At 42.1% G+C, this 17,108-nt stretch overlaps 1 protein-coding gene across 8 annotated transcripts in view; it reads right to left on the reverse strand.

Annotated features, from left to right (window-relative positions):
* Positions 1 to 17,108, reverse strand: part of TTBK2 (tau tubulin kinase 2) — a 163,891-nt gene that overhangs the window by 134,935 nt on the left and 11,848 nt on the right. The gene's annotated exons all lie outside the window — the stretch shown is intronic.

The following is a 17,108-nucleotide window of genomic DNA, read 5'->3' on the forward strand; positions in this document are numbered from 1 at the left end:
CTTATATATTGGAGGGTGGGGATTTACAAGTGTGCCTTCCTCTCCCTTCTCCCTCTGCCTGGATTATTTAAAAAGCCATATGCAGAAACTCACTACTTAATAAAAGAGACAAAAAAAAAAAAAACATAAGTATGATCTCATTTCTATTTAAAAATTTACACACATAAATTATACATAAAACAAGCTTGAACAGATATTTATCAACAGTGGTTATTTCTGTAGTATGATGATTTTCTGGTGGAGAGGGAGAATTAGTCATCTGTAAACTTATTACAGCAAATATGTATGTTTGCAATTAGGAAAAAAACACTATTTTTCAAAGTCAGAATTTTTAACTCACATATATGAAATGATTTTCAAGAATGACAAAAATCATTCAATAAGGAAAGGACAGTCTTTCATGGTGTTTGAAAAACTGAACATCTGCATGCAAAAGAATGAAACTATATCCTTACTTTATAACATATATAAAAATATACTCAAAATGAATCAAGAAACTAAACATAAGAGATATAAATTTTTCTAACACTAGGTTTGGCAATAATTTATTGGATATGACACCAAAACGAACAAAATTAAAAACAAATTGGACATTACCAAAATTAAAAACTTTGTACATCAAAGAACACTATCCACAGAGTAAAAAGACAACCCACAGAATAACAGAAAATATTTGCAAATCAAATCCAAAGTTAACATTCAGAATATATAAGGAACTCCTACAATTCAACCACAAAAATAATTCTGTTTAAACAAAGAACTTGAACAGGTATTTTTCCAAAGGAGATATACAAATAGTTAATAAGCACATGGAAATATGCTCAACATCACTATCATCAGGAAAATGCAAGTCAAAATCACAAGGAGAAATCAATTTACATCTATTAAAACAGTCACTCTGAAAAAAGAAAAGGGTGAATGCTGATAAAGATGCATAAAAACTGGAAGTCTTGTGCACAGCTAGCTAACGGGCATAGTGACAAGCTACTGTGAAAAACACCATGGTGGGGACAGCATTTCCCATATGGGAGTCCTGGCTGCTCTATTTCCAATCCAGCTCCTTGCTAATGTGCTTGGGAAAGCAGCAGAAGATGGCCCAAGTGCTTGGGCCCCTGTACCTGTGTTGGAGATCCAGATGAAGCTCCTGGCCCTTGGCTTCGGATGGGCCCAGCCCTGGCCATTGCGGCCAATTAGGGAGTGAACCAGTGGATGGAGATCTCTCTCTCTCTGCCTCTGTCTCTCCCTCTCTGTAAGTCTTTCAAATAAATAAATAAATCTTAAAAAGAAAAAAGGAGGGGCTGGCGCTATGGCACAGTGGGTTAATGCCCTGGCCTGAAGTGCCAGCATCCCATATGGGTACCGATTCGAGACCCGGCTACTCCACTTCCAATCCAGCTCTCTGCTATGGCCTGGGAAAGCAGTGGAAATTGGCCCAAGCCCTTAGGCCCCTGCACACACATGGGAGACCTGGAAGAAGCTCCTGGATCCTGCCCTCAGATCGGCACAGTTCTGGCTGTTGCAGCCAATTGGGGAGTGAACTGTCAGATGAAAGACTCTCTCTCTCTCTCTCTCTCTCTCTCTCTCTCTCTCTTTCTGTCTCTCCTCTCTCTTTGTAACTCTTTCAAATAAAAAAAAAATAAAGAAAAAAGGAACAGTATTGTGGGTCCTCAAATAATGAAGCATAAAATTACCATAAAATTCAGTTATTTCACTTCCAAGTATTTACCCCCAAAGAACTGAAAGTAGGGACTCACATTTAGGTATACTCATGTTCATAGTAGCATTATTCACAATAGCATGGATAAACAAAATGTAGTATATAAATATTATTGAATATTCTTAAAAAGGAAGAAAATTCTGAGACAAGCTACATACAACATTGGATGAATCTTGAAAACATTACATTAAGTGAAATAAGCCAGCTCACAGGATGATCCACTTGATATCTAGCACAAACTCCTAAAGACAGAAAGGTGGTTTTCAGAGCCTTTAGGGAGAGGAAACAAGGAGTTAGTGTCTAATATTAGTGTCTAATATGTATGAAGTTTCCATCTAGAAGGTGAAAAAGTTCTAGAAGTAGAGTGTAATGATGGCTGCACAACAAAGTGAATGCATTTAACATTCAATCTTATGTACTTCTCAGATATAATTATAAAAGCTCCAAGCAATTTTCACTATCTCACTCTAAATCACCAGGAAGAAAGATCATGGAACAAAATGGAAACTCATTGTGCATAACTTTGAAAAACTATTGCCCAATATCCATGAGGCCTGATATGTAGTTATCCATTGCTACATAACAATTTACCCAAAATTTAGTGTTTTACAACAATAGTTACTATCTCACAATGTCTATGGGTTAGGAAAAGGCCCACATGGCAAAGAACTGAGGCAGTGCCTGCTAGAATGTGTGATTAGGTCTAATATGTATAAACAGATAGCAAGGAACTGAGATAGAGCAAAAGTAATGATATGTAAGTTGCCAGAGAGGTTACAAGCCTATGACATCTTCTTTGCTCATTTTCTGTCTCCCTGACTTTTCACTTGCTTGCTCTAATGAAGCAAGCTGCCAGACTGCCCCATGGAAAGACTCATATGGCAAAGAACTGAGGCAGCTTCTACTAGAATGCGTGATTTAGCTGACAACAGCTATTATCAGCCAGCAAAGATCTGAGGTCCTCAGTCCAACAACACAAGGACTGAATCCTGCCAACAACCATCAGAGTAAGCTTGGAAACAGACCCTCCTCCAGCTGAGACTTGTGAGGGCTGCAGCCTAGCTTGACTGCAACCTGTAACTGACCCTGAAACAGAGCACCCACTTCAGTCACACCTCAAATCCTGACCCACAGACATTACGAGATAATAAAAACTGTGGATTTAAGACACTCATATTTGGGACCTCTGTTATGCAGCAACAGATTACTATACACCAGACTTCACTGGTATGGAGCAAAAGTTCCTCAAAGTGTGGCTGACCCTAGGTTCCTTCATGATTTCGCATCACAGATTATATATGAAAAATTTTAAAAACTTGATTGTAGTACCAATACTGTCAATTGCCATTTTGAATTCATTTTTCCAGTAACACTAATAAGTTAAACAGTCTTAGTGCTTGCTTGGCAATATCCTTAATTATCTAAAATAGGGAGTAAATATCATGCTAATGAATTCTGACAATGATGCTAAATCTGGAAATGTTGCCAAAACAGACCCAAAGAAGATCAAAATATGGACAGAACATATTAAATGGAGATTCAACTTGTAAATATAAAATAACATGTGGTGAAAAATCATTTGAAACATTTGCTAGACAGAAAAAGACTGAGAAGAAAATACTCAACTTCTTAATAAATGTTGACATTAAATTATAAACTTACTGAAGATGAAGATCATATCATAATCATTAGATCCTCTGTCACAACCAATTATTGAACATTTCAGTTAATCAACAGGTATTTGGTGAAGCTAACCAGCTCAAAAAATCAAACTGTGCACTGGAAAGGCACTGTAGCATGGTGGGTCTAGTTCCAGCTACCCTATGCTTCCAATCCAGCTTCCTGCTAATGTGCCTGGGAGACATTAGATGATGGCCAAGTATTTGGGTTCTTGCCACTCATATAACACATTTGGATGGAGTTCCTGGCTCTAACTTTAGCACAACCCAGTCCTGGCCATTGCGGACAGTTGCAAAGTGAACCAACAGATGGAGAAGCTCTTTCTGTCACTCTGCCTTTCAAATAAATAAATCTTGTCAAACAATTGTATGTAATTTAAGTCACATTCACATATACAAATAAAACAAAAAAAAAACAAGAGGGGGGGAAAAGAACAAAAGGGAAATATTGTTAAGATTATATAATAACTTCAAAAACCATAAACCAGACCAAATAAAACTTATGAAAAGAACTCCCTATAAAAGTATTATCTGAGGCAGCTGAGATGCACATGTCTCTTGCCGGGGTGTCTGGGTTCAGTTCTCAGCTCTGACTCCTACTTGATTCCAACACTCTGGTAGTGTGGACCTGAGAGGCATGGGTGATGGATGGTTCAAGTGCTTATGTTCCTGCCATCTACATAAAAGACATGGAATGAGTTCCCAGTTTCCAGCTTTGGCTCCATACAGAGGCCACTGCAAGCATTTGGGGAGTGAACTGATTGGCATTCTCTGTCTCTCTTGCTTGTCAAGTAAATGAATAAATATTTTTTAAAAAGTATTACCTGTAAAAATTAACATAACACTGCAGTATATTTATTATCTCCTAACCCTAAGCAATCCTCATGAAATAAAGATCAAAACCAAACTACTTAGGTTCAAACTCTAACTTTTGAGCCCATTATTTAACTTCTCTACATCCCAATTTACTCATTATTTTAAAAAAGGGATAGGGGTGGGAGCTGTGACGTGGTAGGCTAATCCTCTGCCTGTGATGCCGGCATCCCATATGGGCACCAGTTCAAGTCTCAGCTGCTCCTCTTCCAATCTAGCTCTGTGTTTTTTTTTTTTTTTTTTTTTTTTTGGACAGGCAGAGTGGACAGTGAGAGAGAGAGACAGAGAGAAAGGTCTTCCTTTACCGTTGGTTCACCCTCCAATGGCCGCTGCGGCTGGTGCGCTGCGGCCGGCGCACCACGCTGATCCGATGGCAGGAGCCAGGTACTTATCCTGGTCTCCCATGGGTTCAGGGCCCAAGCACTTGGGCCATCCTCCACTGCACTCCCGGGCCACAGCAGAGAGCTGGCCCGGAAGAGGGGCAACCGGGACAGAATCCGGCGCCCCGACCGGGTCTAGAACCCGGTGTGCTGGCGCCACAAGGCGGAGGATTAGCCTAGTGAGCCGCGGCACCGGCCAATCTAGCTCTCTGTTAATGGCCCGGGAAAATAGTGGAAGATGGCCCAAGTGCTCACATGGGAGACCCAGAGGAAGCTCCTGGTTTTGGCTTCAGATGGGCCCAGCTCTGGCTATTGGTGACCATTTTGGGAGTAAACCAGTGGATGGAAGACCTTTTTTTCTCTCTGTTTCTCCCTCTCTCTGTCTCTATCTCTACCTCTAAAGTGAATAAATATTTTTTTTTAAAAAAAGGAAAATAACAGTGGCTAAGGACTTAAAGTGTTAGTATATGCTAAGTGAGGTCTTCAGAATGTTCATGAAGGGGCCAGTGTTGTGGTGTAACAGGTTAAAGCCGCAGCCTGTAATGCCAGCATTCAATATGGGCGCCAGTTCGAATCCCAGCTGCTCCATTTCCAATCCAGTTCCCTGCTAAAGAGCCTGGGTAAGCAACAGAAGATGGCTCAAGTCCTTGGTTCCTATACCCACATGGGAAACCCAGATGAAGCTACTGGCTCCTGGCTTCAGCCTGGCCCAGCACCAGCCATTGTGGCCATTTGGGAAGTAAACAACTGGAAAGAAGAGTTCTCCCTATCTCTCTCTCTCTAATTCTGCTTTTCAAATAAATAAAATATGGGCCAGCACTGTGGTGTAGCAGGTTAACACCCTGGCCTGAAGCACCGGCATCCCATATGGGCACCAGTTCGAGACCCAGCTGCTCCACTTCCGATCCAGCTCTCAGCTGTGGCCTGGGAAAGCAGTTGAAGAAGGCCCAAGTCCTTGGTTCCCTGCACCTGCATGGGAGACCCAGAAGAAGTTCTTCACTCCTGGCTTCGGACTGGTGCAGTTCCAGCCGTTGCGGCCAACTGGGGAGTGAATCATTGGATGGAGGACCTCTCTTTCTCTCTTTGCCTCTCCTCTCTCTGTATAACTCTGACTTTCAAATAAATAAATCTTTTTAAAAAATCTTTTTAAAAGTTCATGAAAATGCATATTATGAAAAAATATACACAGATTTTGATTTTTTAGGCACCAAAATAAGCATCTTTTAATCCATTTTTGTGACTTTTTTGAATAACCCTCATAAATGGCAGTCTTAACATAGGTTATTTTGCATGTTTCCATTTGTTTGTTTGTTTATTTGGGAGGCAAAGAGAGACAGAGCTCCCATTCACTGATTCACTCCCCAAATGCCTGAAACAGTTCTGCTTGGATCTGAAGCTGGATGCTGGGAACTCTGGAATCTCGATCTCCCACATGGATGCAGAAACCCAACCACTTAAGCCATCACTGCTGCCTCCCAGGGTCTGCACTGGCAGGAAGATGGAATCAGGAGCCAGAGCTGGATACTAAACCCAGGTACTCTGATGTGGACACAAGTGTCTTAATCTGAGTCTTAATTGCTAGGCCAAAGCTCACCCTTTGTATGTTTCTCAGCCAACAGTAGAAAAAGTCACATTCATAGTCATATTCCAAAGCAATCCCTATACTATTTGAATACTAATAAATGGAAATTATAATGGATGCCCCAAATTGAAGCTAATGACACAATACTTATCAAACTCATATGAAAATGTTTTTATCAGGAGCCAGTGTTGTGGCATAGTGGTTTAGGCTGCCATCTGCAATGCGAGCATCCCTTATGGGCACTGGTTCATGTCCCAGCTGCTCCACTTCCCATCCAGCTCCCTGCTAATGGCCTGGAAAAGGCAGTGGAAAGAAAATGGCCCAAGTGTCTGGACCCCTGCTACCCATCTCTGGGAGATCCAGAAGTAGCTCATGGCTCCTGGTTTTGGCCTGGCCCAGTACTGGCCATTGGGGCCATCTGGGGAGTGAACCAGTAGATGGAAGATCTCTCTCTCTCTCTCCTTCTCTCTCTGTAACTCTGCCTTTCAAATAAATAAATCTATAAATAATGTTTTTGGCAGCAAGAGAAAAATGATAACTCTGTAACTACAATTACAAATTACAGTATTTGCATGTTACAATTTGCTTTTAAAGGTAACAGAAGAATTAGTTCATCAAAAAGGGAATAAAAGGAAATCAATGCCAACTACTGTCTTATCTCTAGATTGAAGAGTACAAGTTAGTTTCCAATTACTCCGAAACGAAGCAAATTTTGAGTACCCACCTACATAAAGGAAGCATTAACATAGCTAATATCAAATAAATAACTAAAAAATAAAAAAGTGAGGACTGTTGTACAACACTACTGGTACAGATATACTTTGAAAATAATTCTGTTATAAAGTAAAGCTGAAAATATGCATACACTGTGACCCAGCAACTTTTCTTCTATGTATATATCCTTGAAATTCTCCAACATGTACTAAGAGACAAGACAACTCAAAGTTATGGTATCTATAAAACCCAAAAAGTGCAACCACCTTGAGCATCCAACAAGAATGGATAAATTCACACCTTCATTTCCTGCAATTGTCATACAAGTTGGACAAATTAAGTGACAAAACAGCAAGTATTCATAATCTTACAGTTCTAGAGATCAGAAATCTAGGCTTATACTGGGCTCTAATCAACATGTTAAGCAGGGCTATGTTCCTTCTGAAGGCTCTAGGACAGAATCCTTTTCCTTGCTTTTTCCTGCTCCTAGAAGCTGTCTTAATTCTTCGGCTCATGGCCCCATTCTCCCCTCTATGGTCAAAGTCAGTAGCATAGCATCATCAAATCTCTGTCTCTTCCCCACCCCTACTCCCGCCCGAGCCCTTTTTGTCCCTTGCTTCCGCTATCATACCTCCTTATTTCTGACAAAATAAATAAGCTGGGGCTGGCGTTGTGGTTAATCCTCTGCCTGCAGCACCAGCATTCCATATGGTACCAGTTCAGGTCCTGTCTGCTCTTCTTCCAGTCCAGCTCTCTGCTATGGCCTGGGAAAACAGTGGAGGATGGCTCAAATGCTTGGGCCCCTGCACACGCATGGGAAGCCTGGAAGAAGCTCCTGGCTCCAGGCTTCGTATCGGCCCAGCTCCAGCCATTGCGGCCATTTGGGGAGTGAACCAGCAGATGGAAGACCTCTCACTGTCTCTCCCTCTCTCTGTGTGTAATTCTACCTCTTAAATAAATATAACCTTTTAAAAAATTAAATAAATAAATAAGTTCCCCTATTATGAGAACCCTTGTGATTACACTGGACCCACCTGGATGATCAAGAGGGACACATTTCCCCTCAATAGCCTTAATTTAACCACATCTGCAAAATCCCTTCTGTCACATAAAGCTAACATATTCACAGGTTTCAGGGATTAGGATATGACCATCTTTGGGGGACATCATTCTATCACATGGAAGAAACTACTGCTACACTGATCTGTATGAATGAATCTCAGAAACAACACTGAAAAAAATCAAAAGAATTCACACAGTATCCTTTTACATAAAATTTTAAAATAAACAAAACTATACTACATTAAGGTATGCAAATATACATAGTAGATAAAGAAAAGTAAGAACAAGATTAGCACAAAAATTACAAGAATAGGGGCAACTGGGGCCAGCGCTGAGGCTCACTTGGTTAATCCTCCACCTTCGGTGCCGGCATCCCATATGGGCGCCGGGTTCTAGTCCCAGTTGCTCCTCTTCCAGTCCAGCTCTTGCTGTGGCACAGGAAGGCAGTAGAGGATGGTCCTAGTACTTGGGCCCCTGCACCCGAGTAGGAGACCAGGAAGAATCACCTGGCTTCGGATCGGTGCAGCGCCAGCCGTGGCAGCCTTTCGGAGGGTGAACCAACGGAGGGAAGACCTTTCTCTCTGACTCTCTCTCTCACTGTCTAACTCTACCTGTCCAAAAAAAAAAGAATAGGGGCAGGTATTTGGTATAGCAGTTAAGATGCCACTTGATGTTGCTGTGTCCTGAATCGCAGAGCTTGGGTTTGAGAACCAGGTCTGCTCTTGATTCCAGTTAACTGTTAATGTGTACTCTTGGAGGCAGCATGTGATGTCTCAAGTAGCAGCCACCTAAGTGGGAATTGGAAGTGAGTTCCCAGCTCCTGGTTTTGGCCCGGCCCTGCCTTGGCTATTGCATGAATTTGAGGAGTGAATCAGCAAACAGGAGAAGATTCTCTCTCTCTCTCTTCCCTTACCTACTCCCTCTCTGCCTTTCAAATAAATAAAATAGGTAATTTAAAAAAGTTAGTTAACATGTGAGTTGAGCATCGTGTCTAAATCTAGGTTCAGAGTAAAGAAACGGTAATTACAAGTACACAAGCAATTTCTAATTTCTTACTAACACTCTCAATTTTTTTTTTTTTTTTTTTTTGACAGGCAGAGTGGACAGTGAGAGAGAGAGACAGAGAGAAAGGTCTTCCTTTACCGTTGGTTCACCTCCAATGGCCACCGCGGCCAGCGCGCTGCAGCTGGCGCACCGCGCCGATCCGAAGCTAGGAGCCAGGTGCTTCTCCTGGTCTCCCATGCGGGTGCAGGGACAAAGGACTTGGACCATCCTCCACTGCACTCCCTGGCCACAGCAGAGAGCTGGCCTGGAAGAGAGGCAACCGAGACAGAATCCGGCGCCCCGACCAGGACTAGAACCTGGTGTGCCGGCGCCGTAGGCGGAGGATTAGCCTATTGAGCTGCGGCGCCAGCCTCTCAATTTTTGAGGTCAAGAATATCTACTCATTCAATTCCCTTCTTTATATTCTTAGGACCTAGCATAACACCTACTACAAAAATATCCTTCAATAAATGTTACAGCTGCATGAAACTAAGTAGTCTTCCAGCAAATAATTAACTTAAAAATTCAAATATACTCATTCAATAAATTGCCATTATTACACAGACAAGTAGAACAACTATAACACACAGTTTTCCAAACCTCAATGAGTTTCCAATCAAGTTAAGGGAAGAGAAAGTTGAACAATTATTTCCAAAACACTCTTTTTCCAAGACAAAATTATTTATTTTCATCTACTTGAAAGGCAGAGAGAAAGGAAAAGAGAAAAGTATTTTCCATCTGCTGGTTTATTCCCCCAAATGCCCACAACAGCTGGGGCTGAGTCAGGCTGAATTCAGGAAACAGGAACTCCAACCAGGCCTCCCACATGTGTGGCAGGGACCCAAGCACTGGAGCCATCATCTGCTGCCTCCCAGAATATGTTGGCAGGAAGCTGGATCAGAGGCAGAGCAGGTGGTACTCAAACCTGCACTCCAAACTGGGATGTGAGATACCCAAGCAACCACTTAATTCACTGTGCCACAATGCCCTCTGTAATACAGAAGACTGAAAAGCATGTATGCACGAATCTTATCCTCTTTGGCTGGTTATGGAACACAAACACATGAGAAGAAACCCAAGTCAGCTTACTGCCTCACATAAGCAAGCCCAGACAAGACCAAAAGAACTATTCAGCTGAGCCCAGTCAACTCACAGAATAGTACTAAACAATGATTGTTTTAGCCTCTAAATTTTGGGCTGGCTTGTTTCAAGGCAAAAAGCTAACTGGCTGAGGAGGTAAGCAAGGTACAGAGAGGAAATGAGGGTAACATTCAAGTTCATGGAAAAATGAATGATTAAAAAAGCAAGAGAGTTCTTATTGGAAGAAAGAATACATAGGCCTGAAAGGAAAACTGAGTTCAGATGTACAAATCAAGCTAAGAAGATGGACATCTTTTTGTTTCTAGGTAAGGAATGAGCCACTGAAGGACATCAGAGTAGATGGATGATATAATGTAAGTGGAAAGTAAGTCAGTTACAAGACTGTTGTTATTTTCTACATAGGCTCAAGCAATGTTTACCTGCATCTTGGGTGGGAGCTCAATAATTCACTAAACAGCAGTTTTATAAGTGTCACATCTAGTTTATACGAGATAATTATGTTCCTTAACAGAAAAATATCAGAAAGGTATTTTTAATATATGATTTTAATCTCAATCTACAATGCTAGAATTAATCACCAAAAAAGCTTATGATGTGTTCAAAGGTAAGGAAAATATATTTGAAATTACATTTTGGTTATATACATATAATACATGCACACTTCTAGTGACAGCATTAAGTGTGAAATATGACTCCTCTTTGTTTTAGTTTTTTTTTTTTTTTTTTTGGACAGGCAGAGTGGACAGTGAGAGAGAGAGAGACAGAGAGAAAGGTCTTCCTTTTGCCATTGGTTCACCCTCCAATGGCCACCGCGGCCGGCACACTGCGGCCGGCGCACTGTGCTGATCCAAAGGCAGGAGCCAGGTGCTTCTCCTGGTCTCCCATGCGGGTGCAGGGCCCAAGCACTTGGGCCATCCTCCACTGCACTCCTGGGCCACAGCAGAAAGCTGGCCTGGAAGAGGGGAAACCGGGAAAGAATCCAGCGCCCCGACCGGGACTAGAACCTGGTGTGCCGGCGCCGCAAGGCGGAGGATTAGCCTATTGAGCCACGGCGCCGGCTTTTTGTTTAAGATTTAAATATACCTGTAAGACCACTTCAGCTCCTAGCCAAAATAAAGTAACAGATTCTGGATTTACCCTCTTACCTTAAAGAACTAGAAAAACAGATATATGAAACAGTGGTCAGGCACAACAAGCCGTAAAGGACAGAGTTCCATGAGAGAAGGCAAATAAATGAAAAGAGCTCTATGACTACTCTAGCTTACTCCATGAAACACCACAGAAACAAGGAACCCAAACAGACCCCAGAGGTCTCAATGATAAGGAGACAGAATTCAAAGGTTTGGAAAGGTCAAATAAACTAAAGTTCATAGAACAGAATACTAGAGAGGAGACAGGAAACTCTGTATTTCACAGAGGGATCCCCTGGAGTCTTTGGAGGAGTACTGATCAGTACATGTATCCCTAAGTCAAGGCCAGGGAAAGAACCCCTGGGAGGTGGCAGGCAGAACAATCCTTGATGCTTATACAGGGCTGTGAACAGTTCATATGACCACCAGCAAGAGTGAAAATGACCTTCACACTTCCAAGGCCTTCAACATATAAAACAACTATCACAAAACAAAACTCAAGGCCAGCGCCGCGGATCAATAGGCTAATCCTCTGCCTTGCGGCGCCGGCACACTAGGTTCTAGTCCCAGTTGGGGCTCCGGATTCTGCCCCGGTTGCCCCTCTTCCAGGCCAGCTCTCTGCTGTGTCCCGGGAGTGCAGTGGAGGATGGCCCAAGTGCTTGGGCCCTGCACCCACAGGGGAGGCCAGGAGAAGCACCTGGCTCCTGGCTTCGGATCAGCACGATGCGCCGGCTGCAGCGCGCCGGCCGCGGCGGCCATTGGAGGGTGAATCAATGGCAAAAGGAAGACCTTTCTCTCTGTCTCTCTCTCACTGTCCACTCTGCCTGTCAGAAAAATTAAAAATTAAAAAAAAAAAACTCAAAAATATTTAAAGGAGCATACACACACACAACTCCCCATCCTCAAATCCAGTACATAACCATGTAAAATCACAATGTCTGGTACCCAAACAAAAATTACCAGGGATGCAAACAAGAAGAAATACTAACCAGACCTCGAAAAAGTGCAGATGGTAAAACTTGCAGGTTAGGACTTTAAAGCAGCTATTACAAAAATAATCAATACATTCAAAAAGGTAGAGAAAACTACAAACTCAAGAAGGAAAGAAAAATTTAAAAATTGAGTTTCTGAACACTAAAAGTACACATCTGATAGGGCCGGCACTGTAGTGTAGCAGATAAAGCAGCTCCTTGCATTACCTATGGGCGCCAGTTCACATCCTGGCTGCTCCACTTCTTTTTGTTTTTCTTTTAAGATTTTGTTTGAAATACAGAGTTACAGAGGGAGGCAGAGACAGAGAGAGAGGTCTTCCATCCACTGGTTCACTCCCCAAATGGCTGCAATGGCCGGAGCTTGAGCTGTTCTAAAGCTAGGAGCCAGGAGCTTCTTCTAAGTCACCACATGGGTGCAGGGGTCCAATGACTTGGGCCATTCTCTGCTGCTTTCTCAGGTCATAGCAGAGAGCTAGATCAGAAGTGGAGCAGCCAGGTCTTGAACTGGTGCCCATATGGGATGCCAGCACTGCAGGTGGAGGTTTAACCCGCTGTGATGGGCCCTGCTCCACTTCTGATCCAGCTCCGTGCTAATGCACCTGGAAAAGCAGCAAAGGATAGCCCAAGACGTTGGGCCCCTGCACCCACATGGGAGACCCAGAAGAATCTTCTGGTCTCTGGCTTCAGACTGGCCCAGCTCCAGCCATTTGGGGAGTGAATCAGCAGATGGAATATCCCTCTTTCTCTTTCTCTGTAACTCTGCCTTTCAAATAAATAAATAAATAAATCTTGAAAAGAAAAAAATGTATCTGAGATGAAAAATACTTTGAAAAATATGCTAGATGGGATTAATGCCAGATTAACCAAAGCAGAAAAACAAATAACAAATTTAAAAAACTATTAGAAGCTTCCAAATACCTGAACACATAGAGATTCCTAGAAGGGGTTATGCCCAGATAATGGATGGAGGCTCTGCACCCATTCTTCCAAACACATCTCTTCATCTTTGCCATTCTTCATTCCTGCCTCCTGTGACCCACGAATCCAAGACTACTCTCCCAACTCATTGTGCTCTTGGGTCCAGGATCTGAAGGTTTCCCAAGAAGATTACTATGGTCAACCTTGCTGACTTCTAGACAAGAGAGCACATCATGACACAAACATGTCCAGTGGCACTGGGCCCCAGATATAAAGGAGGAGCCAGTTTTGAAATGGATAAAGCCAGAAGTTACTCCGTGGAAAATATTATAGAAGTGTATCAGGAATTAATAAAATAAAAAAGAAACTATCCAAAATGAAACAAACAAAAAAAATGAACACAGCATCAATGAGCTGAGATAATATCAAAAGGCCTAACACCTGAGAGATTTCAAAAACTTCATGGAAAATGAAACTAAAAAAACTGCAAGGATTTCAAAAATATTTTGCCCCAAAATAAAGCTTTTCTTTAATTCCAGTCTTCCATGAACTTTGTGAAGTACCCTGTATATGTTACTGGAGTCCCAAAAGGAGATTAATAAAAAGGTTATTTATACTTTTATTCTGTAATATTTTTTTTTTACTGTATAAAAGAGTAAACATATTGTCCTGAAATGTTTCTCTTGGACTGGCACTGTGGCATAGTAGGTTAAGCCTCCATCTGCAGTACCAGCATTCCATATGGGCATCAGTTCACATCCCAGCTGCTCCTCTTCTGAACCAGCTCTCTGCCAGCAGTCTGGGAAAGCAGTACAAGATGGCCCAAGTGCTGCGGCTCCTGTACCCACATGGGAGACCCAGAAGAAGCTCCTGGCTCCTGGCTTCAGATCAGCCCAGCTCTAGCCATTTCAGCCATTTGAGGAGTGAACCAGTGGAAGAAAGACCTCTCTCTCTAACTCTGCCTCTTAAATAAATCTTTAGAAAAGAAGAAATGTTTCTCTCTACCTTTAAAACATTGTTTTACTTTCTGGATACACCTATAAGGCTCAGGGAGATCCCATGCTTAGAAAAAAGTACGCCTAAATCACATTTCCAAATTTGATAAAAATTATTCACCAAATACCTCCTATTATCAAAGCAAAAGATGAGATACTTTCAAAGTAATCATGATCTATTATGTAAACAGTATTCAGAATGCCTGATTTATATACATATATTCTAAAACTTGATAAAAATGTAGTGAGATGCACAGTGGTAAATTCTAAAAATCAAAATACTACATTTTTTACACTATCAAATTATATAAATTGTTATATTTTAAAATAAAGCAAGATGGATATATACACAAATTTATAAAGACTATACAATAGCTAAGCTTTTCAAGATATCTAATATGTAAACAATAGAAAAATCCAGTGGGATATGGTGTTTTCATTTTTCCCCATTTGTCTTAGCAAAAGCCCCTCTAAATAATCAATGAAGGGCCGGCGCCATGGCTCACTAGGCTAATCCTCCACCTGCGGCTCTGGTACTCCAGGTTCTAGTCCCAGTTGGGGCTCCGGATTCTGTCCCAGTTGCTCCTCTTTCAGTCCTGCTCTCTGCTGTGCCCTGGGAAGGCAGTGGAGGATGGCCCAAGTGCTTGGGCCCTGCACCCACATGGGAGTCCTGCACCTGGCTCCTGATCGGCGCAGCGCACCGGCCAAAGCGGCCATTTGGGGCGTGAATCAACGGAAGGAAGACCTTTCTCTCTGTCTCTCTCTCTAATTCTGCCTGTCAAAAAAAAAAAAAAAAAAAAAAAAAGAATCAATAAAGGGGGCAGTGCTGTGGCATAGCAGGTAAAGCCACCACCTGCAGTGCCAGCATCCCATATGGGTACCAGTTCGCATCCCAGTTGCTCCACTTCTGATCCAGCTCTCTGCTACAGCCTAGGAAAGCAGAAGAGAGCCCAAGTACTTGGGCCTCTGCACCCATGTGGGAGACCCAGAAGAAGCTTGTGGCTCCTGACTCCTGGCTTCGGATCAGCCCAGCTCCAGCCATTGTAGCCACTGGGGAGCAAACCAGAGGATGGAAGACCTCCTCTCTCCCTCTTTCTCTGTAACTCTGCCTTTTAAATAATAAATAAATAATCTTTTAAAAAAAAAAGTAAATAAAAAGAGAGAAAGATTTGATACTAATTCTAACAACTCAACTGTTCATTCTAAACTATTTTTTTTTAAAGATTCATTATTTATTTGAAAGGCTGGTTTATGGGGGGTTGGGAAGGGTGAGATATCCTCCATCACTGATTTACTTTTCAAATGGCCATGAGAAACCAGGAGCTTCAACCAGTGTCCTACATGGATGGCAGAGGCCCAAGTACTTGGGCCATCTTCTACTGCTTTACCAGGTGCATTAGCAAGGAGCTGGATTGGGAGTAGAACAGCCGGGACTCAAACCTACAGCCATATTGGATGCCGGTATCAAAGGTAGCTTAACTTGCTATGCCACAACACTGGCCTCCCATTCTAAACTATATTTATAGCAGCATGGAATCTCTCCCAGCTCAATAAATAGATCCAATCAAGTTAAATATCTCTTAAAAATGAAGAGGGGGCAGGCATTTGGCATAATAATGAAGAGATCACTTGGGATTCCTATATCTCATGTTGGAGTGCCTAGTTTCAACTTCCAGCTCTGCTTTCAATTCTAGCTTCCTGCTAGTGTCCAAATTGGGGGAAGCAGGTGATGGCTCAAATTCTCAGGTCCCTGACACCCACATGGGAGACCTAGATTGAGCCCCAAAGTCCTAGTTTCCGGTTGACCCAGTCATGGCTGTTGCAGGCATTTGGGGAAGGAAGCACTGGATGGGAGATCTCTCTCTGCCTCTACCTACATACCTATTTCTGCCTTTCAAATAAAACAGATCTTATTTTTAAAGTGAAGAGAAACGTTAGTAGTCAGTATGGTTACAATTACTAACAACAGAATAAAGTGTAAACAATGTAGTTCTCCCCTCCCTGACGACAAAGCTAACAACACAGAAACAAATTCTCCCCTTATAGAAAATACTGTGCAATTTGTATGGTCAGATTGTTTGGAAAACTCTAAGCTATATTATTCTTGAGAAAACCTACTGTAACCAAACCAATCAAATAAAGTTTTATGTTATGACTCTCTCAGTAGACAAAGAAAAAAATAGACTTTCATTGTAAAAAGATTTTAAGTATATTAACTTTCCTTTAAAAAACAAAAATAGGCAAAGAGAAGTCAAGTTATCTAAAGTCCTATGATAAGTCACAGGAGAAACCAGAATAAATTCAAACATCATATGGATGCATAATAAGCAGTTTATATTAATTTGTTTAGTAAATATTTATTAAGAAGTAGTAGATAGGAAAATCTTTTAAAAAAAAAAAAGAGGTAGTAGATAGGGAACGGAGTTGTGGTAAAGCGGGTAATGCTGCCATGTGTGACGCTGACATCCCACATGGGTAATGATTCATGTCCCCACTGCTCCACTTCCAGTCCAGCTCCCTGCTAACAGCCCAGAAAAAGCAGCAGAAGATGGCCTACGTGTTTGGGTCCCTGCCACCAACGTGGGAGACCGAGGTAAAGCTCCTGGCTCCAGCCTGGTCCAGTGCTAGCTGTTGCAGCCATCTAGGGAGTGATCCAGTGGACAGAAGATCTGTCTCTATCTCCCTCTCTCTGTAACTCTTTCAAACTAAATAAATTTTTTTTAAAAAAGTAGCAGATATAATAATTTTATTCTCTAAAATAAAAATTAGGTTTCAGTGCATGATACGGTATATATACTTTTTGGTTTAAAAACATATCTTTTCGGCCGGCGCCGCGGCTCACTAGGCTAATCCTCCGCCTAGCGGCGCCGGCACACAGGGTTCTAGTCCCGGTCGGGGCACCGGATTCTGTCCCGGTTGCC

Source organism: Oryctolagus cuniculus, chromosome 12, assembly GCF_964237555.1.
Source record: "Oryctolagus cuniculus chromosome 12, mOryCun1.1, whole genome shotgun sequence".
Lineage (NCBI taxonomy): Eukaryota > Metazoa > Chordata > Mammalia > Lagomorpha > Leporidae > Oryctolagus > Oryctolagus cuniculus.